General features: G+C 45.4%; 1 protein-coding gene across 2 annotated transcripts in view; it reads right to left on the bottom strand.

Annotated features, from left to right (window-relative positions):
• Positions 1-3,431, bottom strand: part of C9H1orf21 (chromosome 9 C1orf21 homolog) — a 103,201-nt gene extending 99,770 nt beyond the window's left edge. Inside the window, exon 1 of one of the 2 annotated variants that reach the window (XM_014886727.2) lies at positions 3,227-3,431. The gene's annotated coding sequence lies outside the window, so the exon portion shown is untranslated. Of the gene's footprint in view, positions 1-2,463; positions 2,550-3,226 lie in introns of those variants that run through there. The other variant, XM_088170179.1, reaches the window with a different exon arrangement.
• Between the last annotated feature and the right edge of the window lie 19,293 nt (positions 3,432-22,724).

Here is a 22,724-nt window from a genome sequence, read left to right as displayed (position 1 = left end):
CCAACCTGTTAATAAATCAGAGCTGAAGAAGCCTTGTACCAGTAAAAGAAATAGTCTTAACATCACTGATTGCACACCACATTCCACACTGCCTCCTCTGAACATCCTACAACAACACAGCCTGAATAACATTACCTATTCCCTGAAGTACCTCTTTAGATTCCAGTGTACCCAAAATGTACTTGTGTATATTTATCACAAATGTTAAACAGCACACAGAGCAGCCAGTAGCACAGTGAGAGACATTTGCAAGTGCCTGTGAAATCCCTTTGCAATTACATATCTGCTTATATAGAATTAAACACAGCCAGCAAGGAAATAAATAACAACAATAATAATAAACTCTATCCAGAGTATTTCTGAACATGTATTCAAAATGTAGTCTTGTTCCATCCCCTGCTAGAGGATGGAAAAGCAGCACCCTCAAGGGTGCCTTACTTTTCCCTGAATGAGAGGAAGTCTGGAAGGCTCAGACTCCACATCAACACGAAGGCCTCTGGAGAACTGACTGCAGGAGCTCCTTTCTCCCCAACAATCGATGCCATCACATCCTGTATTTTCAGAACAAGATGCACTCCTAGAGCCCAGGCGAGCCCATGGCAGTGCAGCTGCAGACGGGGGTCACACCGAGGTGCTGCACACACATATGGAGAGGTCCATGCTGACCAAACCTCCCTCTCCTCCCCACATCCCAGCCTGCCCTTTCCCCTCTCAGCCCCAGCCAGCCTTTGTGGCCGTGCAGCATCACCTCCTCACTGAGCAGGTTCAGATCCCGGAAACCCCTCCTGCAGCAACGCTCCACGACAACGACAACAAACGGCCAACTGATAATGGACCTCTTGAGAGGCTGCCAGCCTCAGCAAACATGGCTGGAAATGTACTTTTTGTTTAATTTAGGAAGCTTCCAGTTGAGCATTGGTCATCTTGCTTGAGCCAACCCCTGGACTGCAGTAGCCCCGAGCCTGCACAGCACCCCAGGCACCAGCAGCTGTGCACAGACCTTTGATAAGGCCTTGGATTGTCAACTGAATGAAGCCAAAAGTAAGTTCGCCCACACGTGCAGGAAGCACCTAAGGTACTGCAGAACTCCTGGAGCACAGACAATCAATAGCAAGTACATCATAATCCCAAAAGAGACCGCTAGAAATTTATTTAGTGCATTACTGTGTCCACTCTTTGTGCTTCCATCCAATATTCGCAACACGCCAAGTGCAGCAGATCTGCCCGATGTAAACAGCTGCCCTAATCCACGCTGCTCTATAGATCGTGTTTACCCAAAGCTGAATGATCATTTCAACCTTTGTTAATCTGATTGCATAACAACGGCAGCCTGAAATAACCAAGCTGCTCTCTCCGGCACACATTAGTTGTCATCAGTCATTTCAGCACCCCGCTTCTTCTAAAAATCGGAACAAACCAGATCACGGAGAAAGAAGAAAATAAACAAAGCGCCTGGCCACTGCTTTGGCGGCCAAGCACCACGCACATCGCCGCATGCGGACGCCACGGAGCACACTGGCACCTGGAGCGCGCTGCGAGCACAAGGCAGAGCAAAACACTCTCAACACTGAGCTCCACTGCGCAACTGAAGCACATCCTGCTGGATCCCACTCACGGCTCGGGCGCACACTCGCAAGCAAACTATACAGCGTGGATTTTCAAAACATGCAATTGCACATATATAAACAAAGGCCGTAATTTACACGGTAGATCCTATGAAAGCTTATCTAGCACATGACATCACGCCCGTAAATTACAGCTTAAAGCACCTGTGCCAAATTGCTCCCACCCTCCCACAAAATGAAGATGATTAATATCAAACCCTGCTCATCCATGCCCGCGCCTCTTGGGAATAAACACACATGATGTACCTCCCAAGACAGAGTAGTATTTAAAGATTCTTCAGACAATGAGAAGATTTATAATTATTATTGCATTGCATCATCACAAAGCCTTAAACAAATCAAGCTGCCTCATCATATGACACCTAAGATAATACAAGGTTAAACAGCATCAAGCAGTATTGGTTAACTTCACTTGAGTGGAAGGGCAAATACCCCCAGCCCCTGGTTACAGAGACCTTCAGTTTCACAGCTACTATTAAACAGCAAGTTAAACAAGCAAAATCAAAACACACAGATTTCTTTCAACAGGCTCAAAACCAGAATTTTCCCATTGAAATCCAACCAGGGCATAGGGAAAGCGAAGGGCAGGCCATGGGGGAACTGAATAAGGTGAGGGACATGTTTCAGCATCTCTCAGCTCTAGTTCACTGGTCCATGATCAGCTCGGGCGAAATCAAGAGGCAGTATCGGGAGCTAACATGACACTGCCTATTGATCACAGTCAGCCTTCCACAGCACACAACAGAATCCCTCCTCTGGACTAATAACTAAGGAGATTGTCTTATGGAAAAACTGGCAGACAAGACGGGCATCAGCCAACTCTCTAACCAAAACACACCTGAATACCTTTGTAAGGCAAAACCAGCCAAGTATCTCTGCTCCAGGCATAAATATCTGCTCCTCCGAGTCTGCAGCTACCCACAAATAATTGCTAATGATCGCAGTGCCCCCACGCTCCGCCCGCGCCGGGCACTGCCCCCGCAGCAGGCCCTGCACCGGGGAACAGAGCGGCTCCGCCGGCTCTCTCCGTGCCAGCTGGGTCTGCGCCGTCTCCATCACGCTCTGCCCGCACCGAATTCCCATTTCTGCGCGTTATTACCAATCTGACATCACCCCAGAGCAAGCACAGTCTGACATCTACAGTTAACTCGGTGATGGTGTAAGTGCCGCCCGGCGCACGAGCGGTCGGTGTTGCAATATACGCTGCTGCTGAACATCGAAAAAGAACACAGATAAACAGACACGGACATGGACGTACAGCTATACGTATCAAACCCGCCGGAGAGCGGCTCGCAGGATTCGAGCGGAGCCGCAGCCGAGCCCCCCGGGCGCGATGGCCCCGGCGCTGCCGGGCCGGGGGGGCTCCGAGCCGCCCACCCGCAGCCATTTCCCCGCCGCTCCCGGCGAGCCCGCTCCGCACAAAGCCCGCCGGGCCATGAATAAAACATCGCCCGGAGGCGGCGGCGGGAGAGGGGGGAGGCGGGATACGAGAAATAAGGGAATGGAAAGGGGAGCGGGGAAGCGGCGGCGGGAGCGGCCCCGCGGAGGATGGGGGCCTCCCCCGGGCCCTGACCCGCGCTGCCCCGGCCCCGGGCGCTCACCTCGGCAGCCGTGCTCGGAGCGGCTCCCCCGGGCCGGAGCAGGCGGCGGGCGCGGGCAGCTGCGGCTCCCGGGCGGTGTGCGGCGGCGGCGGGCGAGGAGCGGAGCCGAGCGGAGCCGAGCGGCCTCTCGGGGAGCGGGCGGGGCGGGGCGGGCGGAGCGGGGCGGGCGCGGGGCCGTCACCGCGGGGGAGGAGCCGCCCGCCCCGCCGGGTCCCCGCGGGGTGCGGAGGGACCGGCGGTACCGGCACCGCTCATCCCGCACACGGGCCCGGCAGTACCGGCACCGCTCATCCCGCACACGGGCCCGGCGGTACCGGCACCGCTCATCCGCACACACGGATGCCGGCGGTACCGGCATCGCTCATCCCGCACACGGATCCCGGCGGTACCGGCACCGCTCATCCCGCACACGGATCCCCGGTGTCGCGGGGATGTCAGGGGCTCTGAGGGGGAGGCACCAGAGCCCGCGGAGGTCACAGATGCACAAATACAGAGTCCTGGAATGGGTGGGGTTAGGAGGCACCTCTGGAGATGATGCAGTCCAAACCCTCACCAAGGCAGGGTCACCCGGAGCAGGTGACACAGGAGGGTTTGGGATATTTCAGAGCTGGAGACTCCACACCTTCCCCGGGCAGCTGTTCCAGGGCTCTGCCACCCTCCATGGAAAGAAGTTCATCCCCATGGATGTGGAAGGGCAGCTCCAATCTCTGCTCTCTGTGCCCGGGGACAGGACCCAGGGAATGGCTGCAGCTGGGACAGGGCAGGGTCAGGCTGGAGATCAGGGAAAGGTTCTTCCCCAGAGGGTGGAGGGCACTGCCCAGGCTCCCCAGGGAATGGGCACAGCCCCGAGGCTGCCAGAGCTCCAGGAGCGTTTGGACAACGCTCCCAGGGATGCACAGGGTGGAATTGTTGGGGTGTCTGTGCAGGGCCAGGGGTTGGACTGGATGATCCCTGTGGGTCCTTCCAACTCTGGATATTCCATGGTTCCATGTTGTTAAAATTCCTGTGTTTTAGTTTTTGTCCATTGCTCCTCATCCTGTCACTGAGCACCACCCAAGAATCTGGCACCATCCTCTTGGCACCTGCCTTTGAGATATTTACGTGGATCTCAAACACAGCCCCCGGTGCCTTTGGTGTCCATGTGCCACTCTGCAGGGGGACAGCATGGAAGTTGTTTTCCCAGGAATGCAATGCCTATCAGCTCTATGGCACCATGCACCCAAATTTTCACTGGAAACAAGTGTTTTTCTGTTTGCAGAGGCAGACTTTTTCATGAAAACAACTGAAAAATTGGAGACGAAGGTGAGATCTCTTTGAAGATTGAGTTATAAAAGCTGTTTCAGATTGTTCCTGCCAGGAAATGCCACCATGAGAACTAGAAAGACTTCAGCAAGCCTACATCCTTTTCATCACTTACAGTTTTAGTATCATCCAATAATCCAGGCAGATACGTTTTCATCTAAGGACATTTTTCCTTCACCACAATGAAAATGTTGAAATAAATAACAGTTTGTTTGCCAAATCCTTGGCAAGATCCCATTTGAAGTCATTTCTACCTTCAACTTTCTAGCAATTAATTATTTTTCGCTGCACTGGAAATCACTACCAGAAAGGTGCACATAAACAACAAGACATTCCATAAGGGGGAATATTTTCAACTCTAGGTTGATAACTATGAAGTTTGGCCAACTTTGTTTTTCTGCAGAGAGCCTGATACTGTTTCCAAAGAAACCCGGTGCTTTTACAGTGAAACATATATGTTTGCTATGCCTGTATAAACTCTGCTTCCAATAAAAATGACTGTAAAAGAACAGCATGAAGCAAACATATTTTGTTTAGCCTCCACAAACAAACCTTCCTGATGTTTTCCTGATGATGTGTGCAGCTAGTTAACATTCATAATAATTATTTACATGAAAATCCATTTCCTTATGCACAAATTTGTTGACGGAATCTTTGTCTGCCTCTCTCATGTAGTCAACAATATGTCTAAACGCAGAAAATAGTTATTTCCCTGATTTCCGGTGTTTGTTTTATTCATTTCTGAGATGAGACTGTGCCTACTGGAGAGTTATTTTTAGAAGCTGAAAAATTATAAACAGTGTAAACAATTTCTGATATCTAGGACAATTTTGGTACTAAGAGTAGTGCCCATCAGCTGTGCCTGGTGCTCTGCCCCTGCCTAGTGATGCTCAAATAAGGTATTGTTTTATTAATTCACGAATAAATTATGGGTTTAATATCAAAACCAAGTGCTGGGGGTTGTTCCTGCAAGAAGAGGACAAAATTCATCCTGACTTTTTTGTACATGAGAACAGAAATTGGCTTTCCTGCTTCAGTTGTCCTGCTGCTGTGGGAATGAATTGACTTGGATCTGGAAGAGTAATGGATTAAAAGTAGCCAGAGACAAGTATTTGAAAAGATAAAGTTATTATTATTTTTGTAATAATAAGCCCCTCAAAACTTTAGAAAGAGGAAAGATGAGGATATAATTGAGTATGGAAAGTCAATGGCTTGTACCTGGCTGTTTTCTTTTGAAAGCAGCTCTACCTCTGTGCCAAAACAACAGAACAAGCCTCTTAAGATAGAAGGTAAAATGGTGTAGAAACACCAATTTGATCTATTTATGAGGGGGAAAAAAATTTGGCTTTCAGCACAGTGCTGCAGTGTAATCAGTGTGTGCACGCCTCGCATGTTGCCTCAGTTATATCAATACAGCAGTGCTAATGAGGATCTGTCTTCCTCTAAAAATGGGAATGCAGTTCACTTGTCTATGCCAAAAGTATACGTATGGTACCTGTGTCCTACTTGTTATGGTAAAAAATAGACCATTATTTGGATCAGGTAGCTGCTATCAACACAACTGTCTGTGTTTCAAGCTGAAAACTCTTTCAAATGCCTAAGTTACCCCGTTTTATTTTCTGAAAGGCACTGATGATTTCCTGATACTTCAGTGAAGTTCTTCACTTCAGAAATGGGAGAAATGAGAGCAGTCATGGCTCACCTTATAGATTAGTAAGTGAAATTGCTGCACATTTTTCCCAATTAACAGGAGTACAGAAGAAAAATTAAAATGCTGCACAAGCTGCTGCCAGGAACAGTTTAAGGATTTTAATTAATTGTTATCACCTCCATCCTGGCTAAAGTAAACCCCACAATGACAAATTCATTTTCCCTTTAGTATCATAGTCCCAAAACTATTTCCTAACTGTGCTGATATTCCAAGATTTTTGTAAACATAATTCCTGGGGTTGGAAAATACGGTCACTGTACATGGACTCTGACTGCCAGGATGATGTAGCTATTCCTCTGTCCCCAAGGACTGCTGGAGAATCAGAGCCAGGCTCCCGTGGACCAGCACATTGCTGTATCCTCCCATGCATTTAGCATGTTCCATAAAATTTGAAGATGTCAGGTGCCAAACTTTTTTACAGGATACCAAAGTTGTTGAGGTGAGTTTGATGCTGCAAACCAACAAGCAGCTCTTTGAGCTGTTCTGCTGCTTGACAAGCGACACGGGAACAGACGTGTGAACTTCCCAGCTCCTTTTAAATGGTGTATTAACATCAAAGACTAGCTTTACATATTTAAAAGACTACAAATTAGCAGATGTTTGTTTTGCACAGCCTGGCCCTGCTTGTTGCATTCACCGTTGTTATTAAAATGGAAATGGATGTTAATCTGCAATATAGAAAAACATGGATTGCAAATTCTGGGCATATAAGAGAATGTATTTTAACCAATAAATAATTATGACTAAATAATGTCCTTGGAAGTAGGAACTGCTGTCATTCACCTCACCCAGCACTACGCCCGTTCAGAGGGCAAAAAGGAGAATGAAATACCTAAAAAGAGTTAAAGATTATTCTGCATCATTTAATGCTGCATAATTCTCCAGAGTTTTCTGTTTCACAATTTCATTATCACAGAACAGGCCTACATTAAAACCCTGGGACACAAAGCAAGCCCAGCTGTAGGAGAAACCTACAGATACACCTGGGAATTTTCAGGCAGTCTTTACTGATCCCAGTTCTATGTGCAGTGCTTGTTTGTTTACTCTGCAGATTCAATTATTCTCTTTATACCTGAGCTTGCAATTAGGAAAGATTAGACAAAATAGGTAGATAAGCCCTCCAATAAACCACCCACATTTTGGAAGCTGTATAAACAAGAAGAAAAGGTCCATGGCAGAGCATGCAATACTGAGGTCCTACTTCCAGATTAACAGTTTAGCAAAGCTGTCTGTTAATTTCAGGCAAGGGCTGAGAGAGGAAAGAATAATCAGGAGCTTTAATTGTCAGCTGTTGAACATTTGGATGCAGCGCAGATACTGCCAGAGTCAGTACACTGGGGTTTTAGCCTGCAATATGCTTCGTGCTGGGACTGGAATCATAGGCCAGGTGCCTGTGCAATAAGATAAATCAGTGAAGATCACAGGATCACAGAATCATGCCATACCCTGAGCTGGAAGGCACCCACAAGGATCATCAAATCTGACTCCCAAGATCAACTTTTATTTATGTGCCTGAAGGTCCAGTTCACCAGAACCCTTCTCCCTTTTATTATGTCACTTCTCTAAGCAGACAATATATGGTCTGAAAACCCAGGGAAGCAGTGGCAAGTGGGGACTGGGTACTGTGGTCCTGCCCAGGTCACCAGGAGAAGGTCCCTCTGGCCTTCAAGGTGCAGAATTGGATCCAAAGCACAGGCTGAGTTATGCTCATTACTGAGCTAGCACCCAAAAAAGCCAAGAACATTTTCTTCTAGGTTGCATATTTGTTTCTCTGTACCAGTTAGACTTGAACGACTTTAACTTCCTATGCTTTAATACAGCTCATTCTGACATTAAATTATACAGAGAACACTTGTGTGAGCTGCTTTACCTCCTCCTTTTGGGAAGGACACTGCTCACTGGTGATTTCTTCTCTGGCACAGCTGTTGGCAAAGCACAGAACCACTCCCACTCCTCACCTTCCTCAGGAATATGTAGAGTTTTAAGTGACAAAAAGAGAGCCTGTCCCACCCAGACACCCTCTGTACCACACTGCTTTGGGCTCTGCATTACCAATCCCTGCAGGCTGCTGGTGACCACAGACCACAGCTGTGTGCATGTGCTCCTGTGGCAAATGCCTCAAGGGAACCTGCTAAGGCCTTGGCTCCAATGGGAAAGGTGACTGGGAAGCCATCCTTCATACAGGGATGTTGCACTTTGCTGTCTGGTTATTTGGGGAAGGATTGGGTTGGGGTGATAGGAGGTAAGAGTGGCCATGTAATGGTCCTTGGCAGGGTGCTAGAGTACAATAACAGCAGTTTGCTTGTTGTGATAAGATCTCAACTGTATCTCCTACATTAGGAGATAAACACTGTTAAATTTTATGTAGATCAGTCTTTCAGGGACCCATAAAAACGCTGCTTGCAAGAACATAAAGCAAAAACTGGTGATTATAACAGTAATGAAGAATTCCATGTATTTTATGCACCAAAAAAAACCCCAACAACAACAACAACAACCAACAAAAAAACCCCAAACAAACAAAAATCAAAAAAAAAGCATTCTAAGTTCATAAGTAGTTGAAGGATGGCTTCGAGCAGTAGAACTGATATGGGTGAAGTCATAATTTGAGCTCTACCCAGGGCATTTATCAGCATCACAGCGAGGGACTGCGTGCCCTGTGCAAACTTAAACCTTTACACAGATTTTATCAGATCAAGTCTCAGGTCACCGTCTCAGGCAGGCAAACAGGGATTCAGTAAGTAGCCTAAAGCAGAGTGGGCTGTGAAGAAAAGGTACAAGCCATGGCTGAGTCCATGTTCTTACTTCTGGCACAACTTCCCCCTTTTCATGCACTGGAAGTGGGCATTAAAAAGAAATATATAATTGGGTTTTCCTGCATCCCTTTTCATGCCAGAATGGAGAACACACTGACTTGAGAATACTGCTGCCTGTATGGAATTGAAGGTCTATTTCCTTGTGCACCAATGTGTGTTACTCCCTTTTAATTTCCAAACTGAGGAAATAAAAAAATATTCTTGTCATTATGCTGCTCTTATGGCAGAGAATTTAATTGCATTCAAATCAAGGCAAAGTTATGATTCCCTTAGAAACAGTAACTTGGTCCAAAACACTGAGCTCTCTCTTCTGGAGCAATTGTTGTTGCACACCTTTACAGAAAACATTAAGCTGACAGGGAATGTGTGTTATGGTTCATAAGGGAACTATTTAATGGAATTTCACAAGTTTTAAGGATATGTGATTAATCACGAATGCATTTTCATCACAGCTTTTACGTATAAGTGGTGATACAGAGCCGTGGGTTAAGATTTGCCTGCCTTCTCCTGACACCTGAGAGTCTCATCCCAGGTCAGATATCTGTGCTGCAGCAAGTCCTCCATGGATCCTTTTAGAGCCAGTGAAGGGAAATAAGGACCTCCAAAGGCTGGCTTGTGTTGAAATGATGTGAATGACCTTCCAGAGGCTTGTGTTTTGCTGGGATACCTGGCACAAGCACAGGCACCTACGTCCTGATATGTGATTCCACCCTTGGGGCAATTTGATGGTGTTTAGGAAGACAATAATTTCCTCATCATTTTTGGGAGCTTCCTCTCAACAAACACATCAAAAGTCTTGCCTTTCTTTCTCTCCTACGTTTTTATTGTCTATCTGCCTTTCTTCCTCCTTGTCATTTTCAACTTGCAGGTCTGTGAAAATGCTCCCACTTCAGCAGTACCTACCGAAAAAAGGATTTTCCGGTTCATTATCAGAACAAACTCCCTGGTTCCCTAGGCTGCTCAAAAGGTTCTCTCCGTGGGGAAGAAGGAAAAAGTTAGCAGAAAGAAAGATGTTCCCTACAAAAAGGCAGGAACAGTATAGCCAGTAGTTTTGTCTTAATCATCTCTGTAGGTTAGACACAGAGAGAGGAATTGGGATGGCAATAGGAGGCATTAAAAGGCAAGTCTTCCACAAAGTCATAACAGAAACTCAAGGCGATTGAAAGTTGCAAATCACTTAGGAGTTCATTCCAGGTAAGTTTAGGTGGTTTGGGGACAAGTCAGAATAAGTGTTTTCATTGAAATGTGTTAATATATGACTCATTGTTTGGGTGTTATTTATGTATGTTTAAGCAGAATGAAAAAATGTGCTTTCCATCATGATGTCTGGGCAATGGAGACTATTGTGGACCTAGAAATTCAGATTCAACGTCCAGTTCAGAAATTTATACATCCCAGTGAGAAGTTATAGAGAGGCTGTTTGGTTAAAAATGGCATGAAAACAGTCTGGCCACTCTTAAACATGAAGGACAGTAGCAATATGCAGTTCTGTGCTATTTGTTATCACAAAATTCAGCTATGTTTCTTTTTTTAAAGTCCAAAGACCTCTGTGAAGTGAGGTTTTCTCACCAGCTTCTTCTGTTGCTGAGCAACAGCTGGACAGCTGTGACACAGCCTCTCTGAACGGGGAGGAAACCAGCCCAACACCTTCTGAGACTGCATGGAAAGACACCAAAGGCTGGGTTTGCATGGTTCAAACTAGCATTAGGCCTCCTTTGAATGTGACTAGCCATTCCCAAAATGAAAGGAGTCTGTTCTTCCCTTGGTGTGGAGGGGGCCAGCACTGATGTCCCACCTGGGCACATTTTGGGTTTGTGGGGACATGGCATTGCTTCAGCCACTCGCTCTCCAGTGAAACAGGAATAAACTCTTCTTGGTCCCTACCCCAATGGTGCAAAGCTGTGTTTGGCTGTATTTGGAGAGGACTTTGAAGATACAAATCCCAAGCATTATGATTTGTCTCAACATGCATGTCCTGCTAGTAAAGTGTTGTGTAAAACCCAGTGCTCCTCTCAGCCAAAAGGGTACGAGGAACAACACAAATGATTCAGAAATGTGAGTGGTGCAGAGCCCATAAAACACAGCAGATGTAAATAAAGCCAACAAAAGAAAGTCTGTGTCCTATAGAGCTGTATTACAAAAGACTCTCATAACAATAGTTGCAGAATATAGTTTGCATTGTAGGAGAAAGCCCCAGTATCCCCTCCAGAAAAAAAAAAAAAAGTCATATGTAAATCACAAAAGTCTTTTCCAAGATGCTCTAAAAATACATAAATCTTGTAGGCTAGGAGATTAATTGGAGACTGGTACTCAATTTGCCCTGCAGCAGGCCAGGGAAGTCGATCTGCTGGCTGCTGAAAGAGAAACCATTTTATAGACTGTAAATATTTTATTTACTTTCCAAAGAAGGAGTCCATACTCAGCAAAGAATGTATAGAAAGAGTTTCAGGACTGTGTCCTCTTTGTTTTGGTGTGGGTGTGAAAATAAATTAAAGCATCACTGGAAGCCAAGGGAGTTCAGGAGTCCTTTGGTGCCATTCTCCACAGAGAGGGACAGGGAGGTTCCTCAGGCACATCCACCTTGCAATGCCCTCACACACCCATGACTGCAGGAAGAGTTGTTCAGGCCTTACTCCGAGCTGAGAAAATACAGATAAACATAAATACAGAGCATTCTGGAATAATTTCCAGTGCACGAGCTTGTGTCCAGTATAAGCTGAGAGCTCTTTCTGCTTTTAGCTTTCTTCCAGTTGGGTGTAAGTTAGCTGGGACAGAGCACATCCTCTTCACTGCTCTGTACCCTCCAGGCTGTGCCTAAGGGTAATGAGCAGGGGTTGGTGTGTGCACTCTCCAAGTCTCATTAGAGACAGCACTAATATTTATCTGTTTACATTTCAAATGAAAAGGAGTCTATCTAACACCATCAGCAATTTGGTCAATATTGCCAGGTGGAGAGCTGAATGATGTTTTCATTAACTTCAGCACTCTACAGCCCTGTGGATTTCCCCAGGAGTTTATCTTCTGTCACCAGAGTGTGACCAGGGCTGTGGAGGAAGGGCACTTATAGGACTGTCTACTAAAATCTCAGGTTGTTTCCTGAATGATGCTAAAAGGGCCTCCAAGCTTTATTTTCCATCACTGTTGCTTCTGTCTCAGAAAGCAGATGTCTGTGCTTGGTCCATTAAGCATCTTCTCTTCCTCCTCTTCTCTCTGGGCTCAGGTTGAGCCCCACAAATCCTCAGCTCAACACAGAGACCTCGATTTTTGTCCTTTTCCTGCCACACTGCTCCTGTGTGTGGTACAGCTGATACTTGTTCTTCAGCATCTGTGCTATAATTTTGATGTGACTCTAATTCTCCATTCCTAGGGTGTAGTTAGCTGGGAAGAGGAATACAATGGATTTCTCTATTCATGGATACCCTTGTGAAAGCACATTATAGATTATGTTGATTATGCTGCAGTTTTCAGTGGCAGTCATCACAGCATTCTGTAGACAGAAGTGGACTTGTTCTCAGAGTTGGTCCAAGGAAGGAAAGTGTCCTGATTCCCACGTTAGAGATGGAAAAGCTAAGGCAGAAAAGCAAGATGACTCGCTTGAGGAGTCGCCGGCAGAGGAAGAGTGGGAGTGGAAATCCCATCTGCCAAAGAAGGAATTAATCGAGACTACAGGAAGCATGGGAGATGACTCAGCTGCAGATGATAAGGAGGTTGAAAGGCAACTGAAAGCTGGCCTGAAATCTGGATCAATGTGAGAAATAGGAACTGCAGTTTTGAGATGATGCAGAAGAAAGCCCCTGTACATGTGCAGCTGAAAGGGAAACCAGTGCCTGGGCTGGGCCTGGGCTTATCTGTCAGAAGGCAGAGACTGAACTGCAAGATCATCTCCACTTGGCTGGAGCCCTGCTGGGCAGCAGGCTAGGAGCAGAGCTGCCTGCACACAGAGAGGCTGAATTCGAGCCTCTGAGCAAAGCACCCTCCCTGGATCAATAGTTCTGTTCACAGCAGAGGTTGCTAGACAGGGTCACAAGAAAGAAGTTGTTCTTTTACTACTGAAAATTCTCGATTTTCTGCCAGTAACCATTGCCATTTTCTGTCTGTTGTATGTTACTGGGCTTAAGCTCGTGTTACTCCACATATTTTAATACTTTTTATCTTTAAAAGTGGTGGAAAAATAGTCCTCTGTCAAAACACTCCTAAGTGTTTTTATCATTCAGGGTTTTTGCATAGTGGCGAAGATTTAGGTGAAATCTAAAATTACAGACACAAATTATTCATATGAATTTCGGAAAACTAATCTACACTGGACCAAGTCTATCAGTCATCTATGGTAGTTTTTCACTTCTCAAATATTTCCCAGGCAAACAATTCCCAGGAAGATTATTTCAACTCTTAACTCCAAACTTTGTATTCAACCACCCAAACACACTTTGACCTCTGCATCATCTGATGATCTTACTCAGTTCTTTAGATAATATCCACACTGATGTCATGAAAGACATCATAGTGAACAACATAGTGAAAAAGACATAGTGGAAAAACTTTATTTCTGAAATAAAGAAAAACTATATCTTAGGCACAGGATGAAAATTCCCTACCAGCAATTACTTAGTTCAGCAGCAGTTATCTCAGGAGTCAGGATTTCACAGTGAAATGAAGAAATGAAGACTATTTAATGAAGAAATATTGCACGGTGTGAGCAAAACTCCAAGCTTGGATCACCCAGCACTTACCTGGAAGAACTTACCTGTGCCTTCCTTTCAGCTGCTGGCAGAGCAAACACATTGGTGCAGAGCAGTGGTTTGCCAGGAGTCAGTAAAGCCTGGTGAGATGCCAGCAGTCACATTTTCCCTGCAGACAGCTCCTGTTTCCACGTGGGCTGCAGGTTGTGAGCACAGATACTTCCAGAGCAGCTCTTCTGAGGTGCAGAGGGCAGAACACGAGGCAGGTGTAAATGCTCAGGGCAGGGCACCTCAGGCTGAGTCTGAAGGCAGCTGTGGCTCATTTGCAGGGCAGGGTGGCAGATTGGCTCGAGGGGCTCCCTGCCAGCCCTGAACTCTCAGCTGTGGCCGTGCTGTGAGGTGGCTGCCTGTGTTTCTGGAACTCGGGGCTGCAACATGCTGCTGCTTTTTCCTCTTCAGCTAAAAGGGCAAGTCTTGCCTCCCATGGCCCCAGGATGCTGCATCTCCTCTGAGCCAGACCAGAAGTGTCCTGAGCTCTCCTCGTTATTGTCCACTGGCATCTCTTGTGACCACTGGCCAGGGATTAAAATGTGCTAAGGAAACATAGTGCTCCTGCTTGATGTGTCCTTCCTGGAATCCACACCTTCCTCACAGAGGCATTTGCTGATTTCATTTGCAAAAAAAAAAACCCTTCCCTTCTGATAGCCGGTTTTAATTTACTTCATCCCTGCCACAGAATTTCCTCTGGATGCCAGTGAAGGGTGAAAAAAACCTCTAGAAATAAAGACCCAATAAAATAGAAATAAAATGTACCTCTAAAGGATGTATTATTTTAGAAGAAAGGCATCCTTCAAAGCAGTCCAGTGGATAGTGGAGACGATGTTGGTTTGGCAAGTGCCCAAACCAGCTTTAGTGTTTAGATAACTCAAATCTTTCTTTGAAACCTGATGGTGGGAGAAATTGATGTGAAGATAAAAATTTCATTTGCAAAGAAGAGAAGAACTGTCAGAGACATACACATATTGAGGCCTGAAGAGAGAATCTCTTCATAAAATTACACATTGAGCTGGCTTTATTGCTGCAGTGCTCAAAGTTTAGAATGATGTTGTAAATGCTGGTATATTTGCAGTCCCTCCCTGGAAAGGCATTGACCAGATTCCCCAGGGAATGCCAGAGTTCCAGGAGTGTTTGGACAACGCTTTTAGGGATGCACAGGGTGGGATTGTTGGGGTGTCTGGGCAAGGCCAGGGGTTGGACTCTATGATCCCTGTGGGTCCCTTCCAACTGGGGATATTCAGTGATTCTATTACTAAACCACCTGTTGGATTGATGTCAAGTCCGTCACCAAAATTAAATATTTTAATACAATTTAGTTCCTTTAGTCCTCAGGGCCACAATACCACTTTTATCCTGAGTCATTGCTAGCAGCAGCCTGCCCTAGGTTTAAGGGCAGTTACACTGAATTTTTGACCCAATCAAGACCAAATCCTGTCCTTTCCTGAGGAGAGCTGAGGTGCAATTCCCACCTCTTTGCAGTGACCAAGGCTGAAGAGGCAGCTTGGGATGAGTTCTGGGAAGTGATGGACACTCATCAGAGGGATGGTGCAGGTGATGATCTCATTGCCTAATTTAAGCAGCCACACTAGAAAGCTTTGCCTTGTCTCTGCTTCCAGTCAGTGGAGCCCAATTCATGTTTGGCCCAGCCCAGCTGTTCTATCCAAGGAAGAGGGGGTTTTTTAGCATCTCCTAAGGCCCTGGAGCTGGATGCATGGAAGCATAAGTGTGAGTGACCCCCCCCGAGGGACACAGTCACCTTGCATCAGGAGAAAAGCTGATGGCAGCAGCATCCCTGTGAGGATGGGCAGGAGCTCTGCTCTCCAGGCAGGCACAGTCCCACAGGAGTCAGCCATGGAAGGATGGAGAAGTCAGTGAAAGCTGAGGGAAACTTTTATGTGCTGCATGGCCAGGAATGAAGTAAGGGAGATGAGATTTAGCTTAATAATTGGGAAATTATTCATTTTCAAAATAAAAAAACCCTATGGATTCAGTCCTCAGCCCTCGCTGTGTTTCCACACAGAACCAGGAGTTTCTCTGGTGGCAGAGTCTGTGGAAACCTGTACAGAACCACACACATATGGCAAGGTGGGCTCCCAAGGGACCCTAACCCAATGCTGCAGCAATTCCTTGCCAGGGAGAGCAGAAAATGCCCATGTGAGTGTGCAAAATGCCCATTTGTCAGTAATTTCACGTTCTGAAGCTCAGCTTATGCATAGGAGGATCATCTGAGGTTTGAAGGGAAAATGCAACAGGGTAGTCTGCAATGGCTCCCTGAAACTCCAGGTGGGATTTTTGCTTTCTGAGAGCAAAACCACACCAGAGTTATGACCTTGTGGGAAACTGAGTGAAAGCAGACACAGCCATCAACTCTGATCTAAGAAGGAAGTGTGTTGAAGGTCAGGAAAACACTAGACAAATTCAAAATACACATAGTCTAAACATAAAGGTAAAGGAATAAACTCCTTTGGGGCAAATGAGACGAGATTTCTTCTCTAGAAGGAAATCTCTTGAAGGAAATCTTTTCTTCACAGGAAACAGCTGGTATATTAGGGGGAATATATTTAAAGTAGCTTAATGTAACTTAAGGGTGTGCCAGTGTAATCATATTCATTAACATCTCTTCTTAAAAGGTAAAGTCATATAGATAGAGAACCAGAGAAGTGACCAGGTTTTATGCTCAGCCCTGAAAAAAAGGCAAAGAATAATAAAACAACTGGGGAAAGAGAAGGAAGAGTTTGCCACATTGGACGTAGGCAGAGCCTTGTGCCATGGATGCAGGATGTTCATCTTTGGTCTGGTTTTTGTGTATTTTTTGTTCCATTTCCAAACTTCCTATCTGATAGCACGGGGAGAAATATGTATTCTAGACAGCTACCTCAATAAAGTACAGATTTGTTTCATGGAAAGCTGGATGTTTTCAATGACTTGTAGGAATGCTGAAGCCAAAAAGCATTAAAACAGCTTGTGGTGCATGCTAACACAGAGGGAGCCTGCTTGGGAGCACCATGCAAAGAACTGCACTTCTTCCACTGGGATGGAAATTACTGCCTGGTTTTTATTGTTACATGAAAAATGTGCTACATTAAAGGTTTGCTTTAGCATAGTATCTTATTTGCACCATTAAAAAAAGTGAAGAATAAAATCTTTCATTTTCAATGACAATTTCAGGTATTTTCAGATTTTTTGAAATCTGAATCATCCTTGTTACTCCACATCACACTTGGAAGGTGTGATTGGGATTTGGAGTGGGGAAGGGATTGTTCAAAGCTCTTCCATAATGTCATAAGTAACTAAAAAAATGTACTTTTAAAATCTCATTGAAATAATATGTATTCCTGATTAAACTGTCAGATTTGAAATAGCTGTCCATTTACAAATTTCCCAGTGCCTCCCACTGCAGAAATGTAGAAACAACTGCTCTTTGACATCATGGAGCAGCGTTTCAGAATTTTCTCATTTTGTTAGAGGAAGAGCCTTTCCGATTATAGGTGCCAAATATAGTAATTTTCTTATTTATGCTGTATAGCTAGATATGTATCATTTGGAGAGTCATATAAGAACAGGGAAGAGCTAAATCATCCTTGTTGTAAAGCAAAGTTATAACTAATTTGCATTATTTTCTGTTCTGTAAGGGTATCAAGGACAACAATATTGTGGCAAAGAGCAGCTCATGGAATGTCTATGATCAGGGCCTTGCCTGGACCCTCTCACAGACATGTTTGGTGTTGTTAATTCTTTCAGTGTGCAGTGTGGGGCTGGCAGGGGATCCCACTGGGGGTGTTTACATCCCATGCATCAGTTTGAGTTCTGTGCATTTACCCATGAGAAGGCAGCCCTGTTTGTGCTCCTGCTCCAGTGTTTAACTCCTGCCAAAGGAGCCCTCTGGAAGGCAGCTGGCACTGTGTCATTTTCTCTAATTGGTAATTTTAAATACACTGGGCTTCCATACAATGGCAACTGGCCTTTGAGCAAGGCCATCAAGAAATTGAAATGAAACACAACCTTGGCAGTTTCCAGGACACAAATGGGGCATATGGACAATGGAGATGATTAGAGAAATGTAATTTTGTTAGCAGTGGGAAAATGCTAAGGAGGAAGCAGAAATTTTGAGGGCTTTACAGACCACACCAGAAATCAGTGTTGCTTCTAGTTGCAGCTAGAGCTGATGTTTTTTCCTTTTGCTGTATGTGTCAGATTGAAATTCCAGCTCTATAGAAGAAAAGAATTCTCTACCATGAGGGTATAGAATCAGTTGCTCAGAGAGGCTGTAAAAGCTGCATCTTTGGAGATACCCAAAATTTAACTGGACACAGTTCTAAGCAGCTCACTGTACCTGCACTGGTGAGGAACTGGGAGTGAGTAGAGGTCCTCTGGAGGCCCTTTACAACCTGTGTGGCTCTCAACAGCAAAATGATCTCTTTCATTTGCATATCAAATACCAGGAGAGGTGGATCTGTACAGTGTCGTTATCACTTGCAATTATAAAAGTGCTCAACGGCATCCCTTTCCTTACTGTGTTTAATTTAGATTTAAAATAAGATAAAATGCCACCATTCTGGTTCAATATCAGCTTGGTGAGCAAGTACACGAGCAGGTATGTGCCCAGCTGGAAATCTTGGAATACAACTGCAGCCGAGGAGGATTAATCAGAACGGCAACAGCGGCTGCAGTTCCAGTCCCCAGCTAAAACCCGGAGCGCAGAGCTGCCAGGAGGTGACATTAATTTGTTTCAGGGGCTGTCCTTGCATCCCAGAGAGCAAACACACGGATGCACCGTGTCACAGGGACCCCGAGGGCACCAGGGATGACGTGCACCTCCCACATGTGGTGGCCTCAGGCTGCAGGAGGGGAAGCTTTCAGCCTGGCTCAGCAGTGCCATGCGGGACAGGATGTGGAGAAGGATGTGTCCCTCGCTCCAAACAATGTGAGGCTTATTTTTTTAATCTAGTCAAAATACAGAGATTGAAATTTGGCTGCAAAACCTGGGCCAGCCTGTCTACAACAGCAGAATGAACCAAGTTACTGAACCTTAATCCTGGGAAGTGTCTTTGGATCTTTACACAATGAGATTCTGAGGCTGCCTACTCTACTTGTTGGGGGATACCTTTATGATTAAGCTGAAAATTTTTACTAATTTCTCAAAGCTTTGTCTACTTATGCCTACATTCCTGTTAAGCTCAAAGTCAAACAGCTTCCATGGGAGTGACAGCTCAGACGTGAGTGAAGGGCCAAATGAAAATGATGTGGAGATCTCATTCGACAAGGCCACTTCAGACAAAAGAAATGTTAAACAAATAGCCTTACACAATGGGAAATAGTGAACTTGGGCTGACCCTCGCTGGTGGCTGGGTGCCAAAGGAAAGTTTGAAGCTACCCACATGTTCCCTTTTGGAAAGCTCTCTGGGTTTAATGTCCGGCGTTTGTATATCATTTTAAATGGAAAATGAAGAGTGTTTAATTATCTTCCCAGGGTATGACAGCTGATGGAAATTAAAATGTCTGCCCAGAACTCCTCTGCTTCACAGAGCAAATCCTGGTAATTACTCAGACGATACAAACCTGGGCCATGTTAAGCCATAGACCACAAATAGATGAGACTGGATGATTTTGCAATGCAAAGATGGTACCAAAGAAAATTAAATTATTCAGGTGCATCTCCCTGGATGAGTGTTGCTTTTGGGCTGCCATCTGCTGCCACAAGCAGTTACAAAGATCAAGGTCTGGGGAACTTCAGATTTGTCTGCTTGGGCAGGGAACACAAAACACTAGAGGAGAATATCTTTTCACAGGGTAGATGGAGTTAGAAGAAACTTTTCAGCTTTCAGGACCACAAGTCCTTCAAATTTTACTATAAAACTTCATTTTCCCTGCTTAATATAAACCAAATAATGGCAAAGAATATGAACTCTGCCTACCACAAGAAGATCTAAACATCTACCTTGTCATTACCTTCTGGTATTCCAGATTTACTTTTTGTTGGCCATTACAGAAAAGTGCAGTCTAATGTTTTAAATATTCTGATCATTGCTGTCTGGAGTAATGGCAGAAAACAAATTACTAAAGGGATTGATCTCATAAAGCAAAATTAACTATTTGAAATGGAGAGCTGCCACCCGGATCTGATGGCAGCAGTCACAGTTGCAGGAAAATGCAGCTCAGGGTTTGAGGGAGGAGGAACACAGACCCCCGGCCAAGCTGTTTCAAGGTTTGTGCTGAGCATTCTCCTTTTAACTCAAGATGAATCTGAGGTTCAAATGCAAGTGTCCTGAGAGGATAGAAGATGCTTAGGGGTTGGTCTCTTCTCCCAAATAACAAGCAATAAGACAAGAGAAAATAGGTCATGTTGCACCAGGAAAGCTTTAGATTGGATATTGGAAAATTTTCTTTGTCCAAACGGTTGTCAAGCACTGGTACAGTCTGCCCAGGGCAGTTATTGAGTCCCCATCCCTGGAGAGGTTTCAAAGCCATGGATGTGGCACTTGTGCACGTTTTAGTTGTGGGTGTGGTAGTGCTGGGGCTGCTGCTGGATTCAGTGGGCTCAAAGGACTTTTCCAACCTAAATGATTCTAAGATTATGTGATTCTATGTACCCTACCCCAGCCCCCATTATTAGCAAGAACATTTCTTTCTCCTGGTAGAAGAAGGAGGGATACCTCCAAATGCTTGGAGCTTTGAGCCAAAGATGCTCCTGTTTGTAGTTTACTGGAGAAGTTCAGAGACTTGCTGGAGTTACAGTGTGTTTCTCCCCATCCTTTTTCTGTGATGGCTGCAAAATGTTTGGCTGTAAGAGGAGCCACAGAGCTCTGAGACCGAGACTTGGTGCACTGGTGAAATCAGACTGACACTACCTGGTATCTTCTCCCTCCTCCTGGGAATTTGGATGACTGGGTTTCAGAGTGAGTTGTCTGGTGGGGATCCTGAGAAGCTGCCACAAACCCAGCTGCTGGCACACCTTTACCTGGTGAACTTGCTGGGTTGGACATGTTTTGCTGGGAGAACTGTTTCTGCTCTCCTCTCCTGGCATGGGCTCCTGAGGTAGAGAAGAGTGGCTGATGGCATGGCTGCACTGATGCCATGCCATTATGGGACAGGGCTGGGAACACGAGTGCCAGGCAAATCCTTCTCCTTGAGAGGCCTTTGAAGCCCCCAGGGCTACCATGGCAATGTCATGGAAATACCCATTATACAAAATGGGCCAGACGAGTGGCTTGTCTTCTGAGGAGCAGACAAGCTGGGTAAAATGTCACTGCTGAATAGCAGGAGGAGCAGAACGGGTCAGTCCTTCTCATTAAATCCTCCTTTGCAGAGATGATTTGACCCCAAGGAGTTGTATAAATAGACTGAAAAGCAGCTGAGCCTTTCACATGGGCCTGCCACATGCAGCAGTGGTGGGTGTTTTAATACCTGAGTCCACAGACTCCTTGCAAAATAATTACCCATCTCCCTTAATTCAGCTGACACCAGCTGAACACTTTCCAGCGTGATGACATGCGCAGTGCAGTTTTCAGGGACAAATTATAAATATTAAAACAAATTATAAACATTTCTAGCTACAGGCTAAACACAACTTGGTTTGCCAAGTGGGGCTGAATGTGAGATGTATTTCTGCTGATGCAGGAAGACCCATGAACAAGTCACCCAGCTTTCTGATCCTTTTCTCTGCAAAAACATTAATCCATGGCACAAAAGTTACTGTGGAAGCTATCAAAATGATAAAAAAGAATTAATGTAGCCTGGTTTCTTGCAGTCACACACTGCTGCACCTCTTGCACTACTATAGCCCCAGGTCCAGCAAACCTCCTACAATATACAATCATAGAGTTCTACTTTCTTCAGAACAGCTTCAGTTCTACTCTCCTCCTCTCCTGGATCTTTCCTTAAATCAGTTTCTCTCTCATGTCACCTACGCCCACCACAGAAAATGTTTTCTTTTCACCCAGCCAGAGGACTGCACAAGCTGTTCCCTTGAGTTTCATTCCCATGGATTAGTTGGTGAGTACTTCCATGGCCAGCAGCATCTGCTGAGGGCAATGTCTAGGAGGAAAGTTCTCCCTGTCTTTCCCTCTGTGGCAGCACCAATAACATCACTTTTCTCTATGTGCCTCTCTATTCTTATGAAGTTGAGAGGACTTTATTATTTTTAAGCTCTTTACTGCAGCCTGGTTGCTCCCTTGGATTAAGCTGATCACAGTCTGACGGCAACAGCCTCATTTCCACAGGAAACAGGGCTGAAAGCCTTCTTCTCACCTGCACTTGGAAGCTGCCAGTTTGACAATCTGCCAGAACCTGCCTGACACAAGCAGACCTTCCCATGCTTCCTCCTGGAATTACTTTCCCATGGAGCCTAAAGGTGAACTGCCAGGTCATTAATTTCACTGCAAATAAAGTATTGGCAGGAGATCTCTGTGGGGGTGAAGTATTTGGGAATGACACATGCTGGCTGCTCCTGACATTGTTGTGTTGCTAACTGGTCCCTAAGTGAAGAGGAGTCACCGAAAGTGACCCACAGGCCATTGGATTTATTTTGATTAGTAGCTCCAAAAAAAGTCACCCACTCAAAAGTTAGACAAAGGCATGGGTTATCACAGCTTTATTTCAGCTTCAGTTCCCTTGCAAGTTCATCCAGCTTTTGAGTGGAACCCTTGCTTTAATCTTTAGAGGAGCACTTAATGCCAAGTCAGCACAGTAGGCTGCTTCTTCCTCGTTATGCATTCTTAAAACAAGTAATGTCCACAACTGACCTGATAGCCTGGCCCCACAAAGAGTTCTCCTGGCACCACTTGGGGACAAGACACTGTGGTGCAGAGGAAGTCCTTGGCTAGCTGGTGATGGCAGTTTTTGGGTCCATTACCCACTGCTGCAGTGGAAGGCAGTGTCGTGTCAAACCACACGTTCACCACTCGTTCCTGAGCTCCGTCTGCTCCAGGGAAAAG

The sequence above is a fragment of the Sturnus vulgaris genome, chromosome 9, assembly GCF_052056855.1.
Source record: "Sturnus vulgaris isolate bStuVul1 chromosome 9, bStuVul1.hap1, whole genome shotgun sequence".
NCBI classification, from domain to species: Eukaryota; Metazoa; Chordata; class Aves; order Passeriformes; family Sturnidae; genus Sturnus; species Sturnus vulgaris.
Note: the sequence above shows the minus strand (reverse complement) of the source record. Positions and strands in the feature narration are given on the sequence as shown.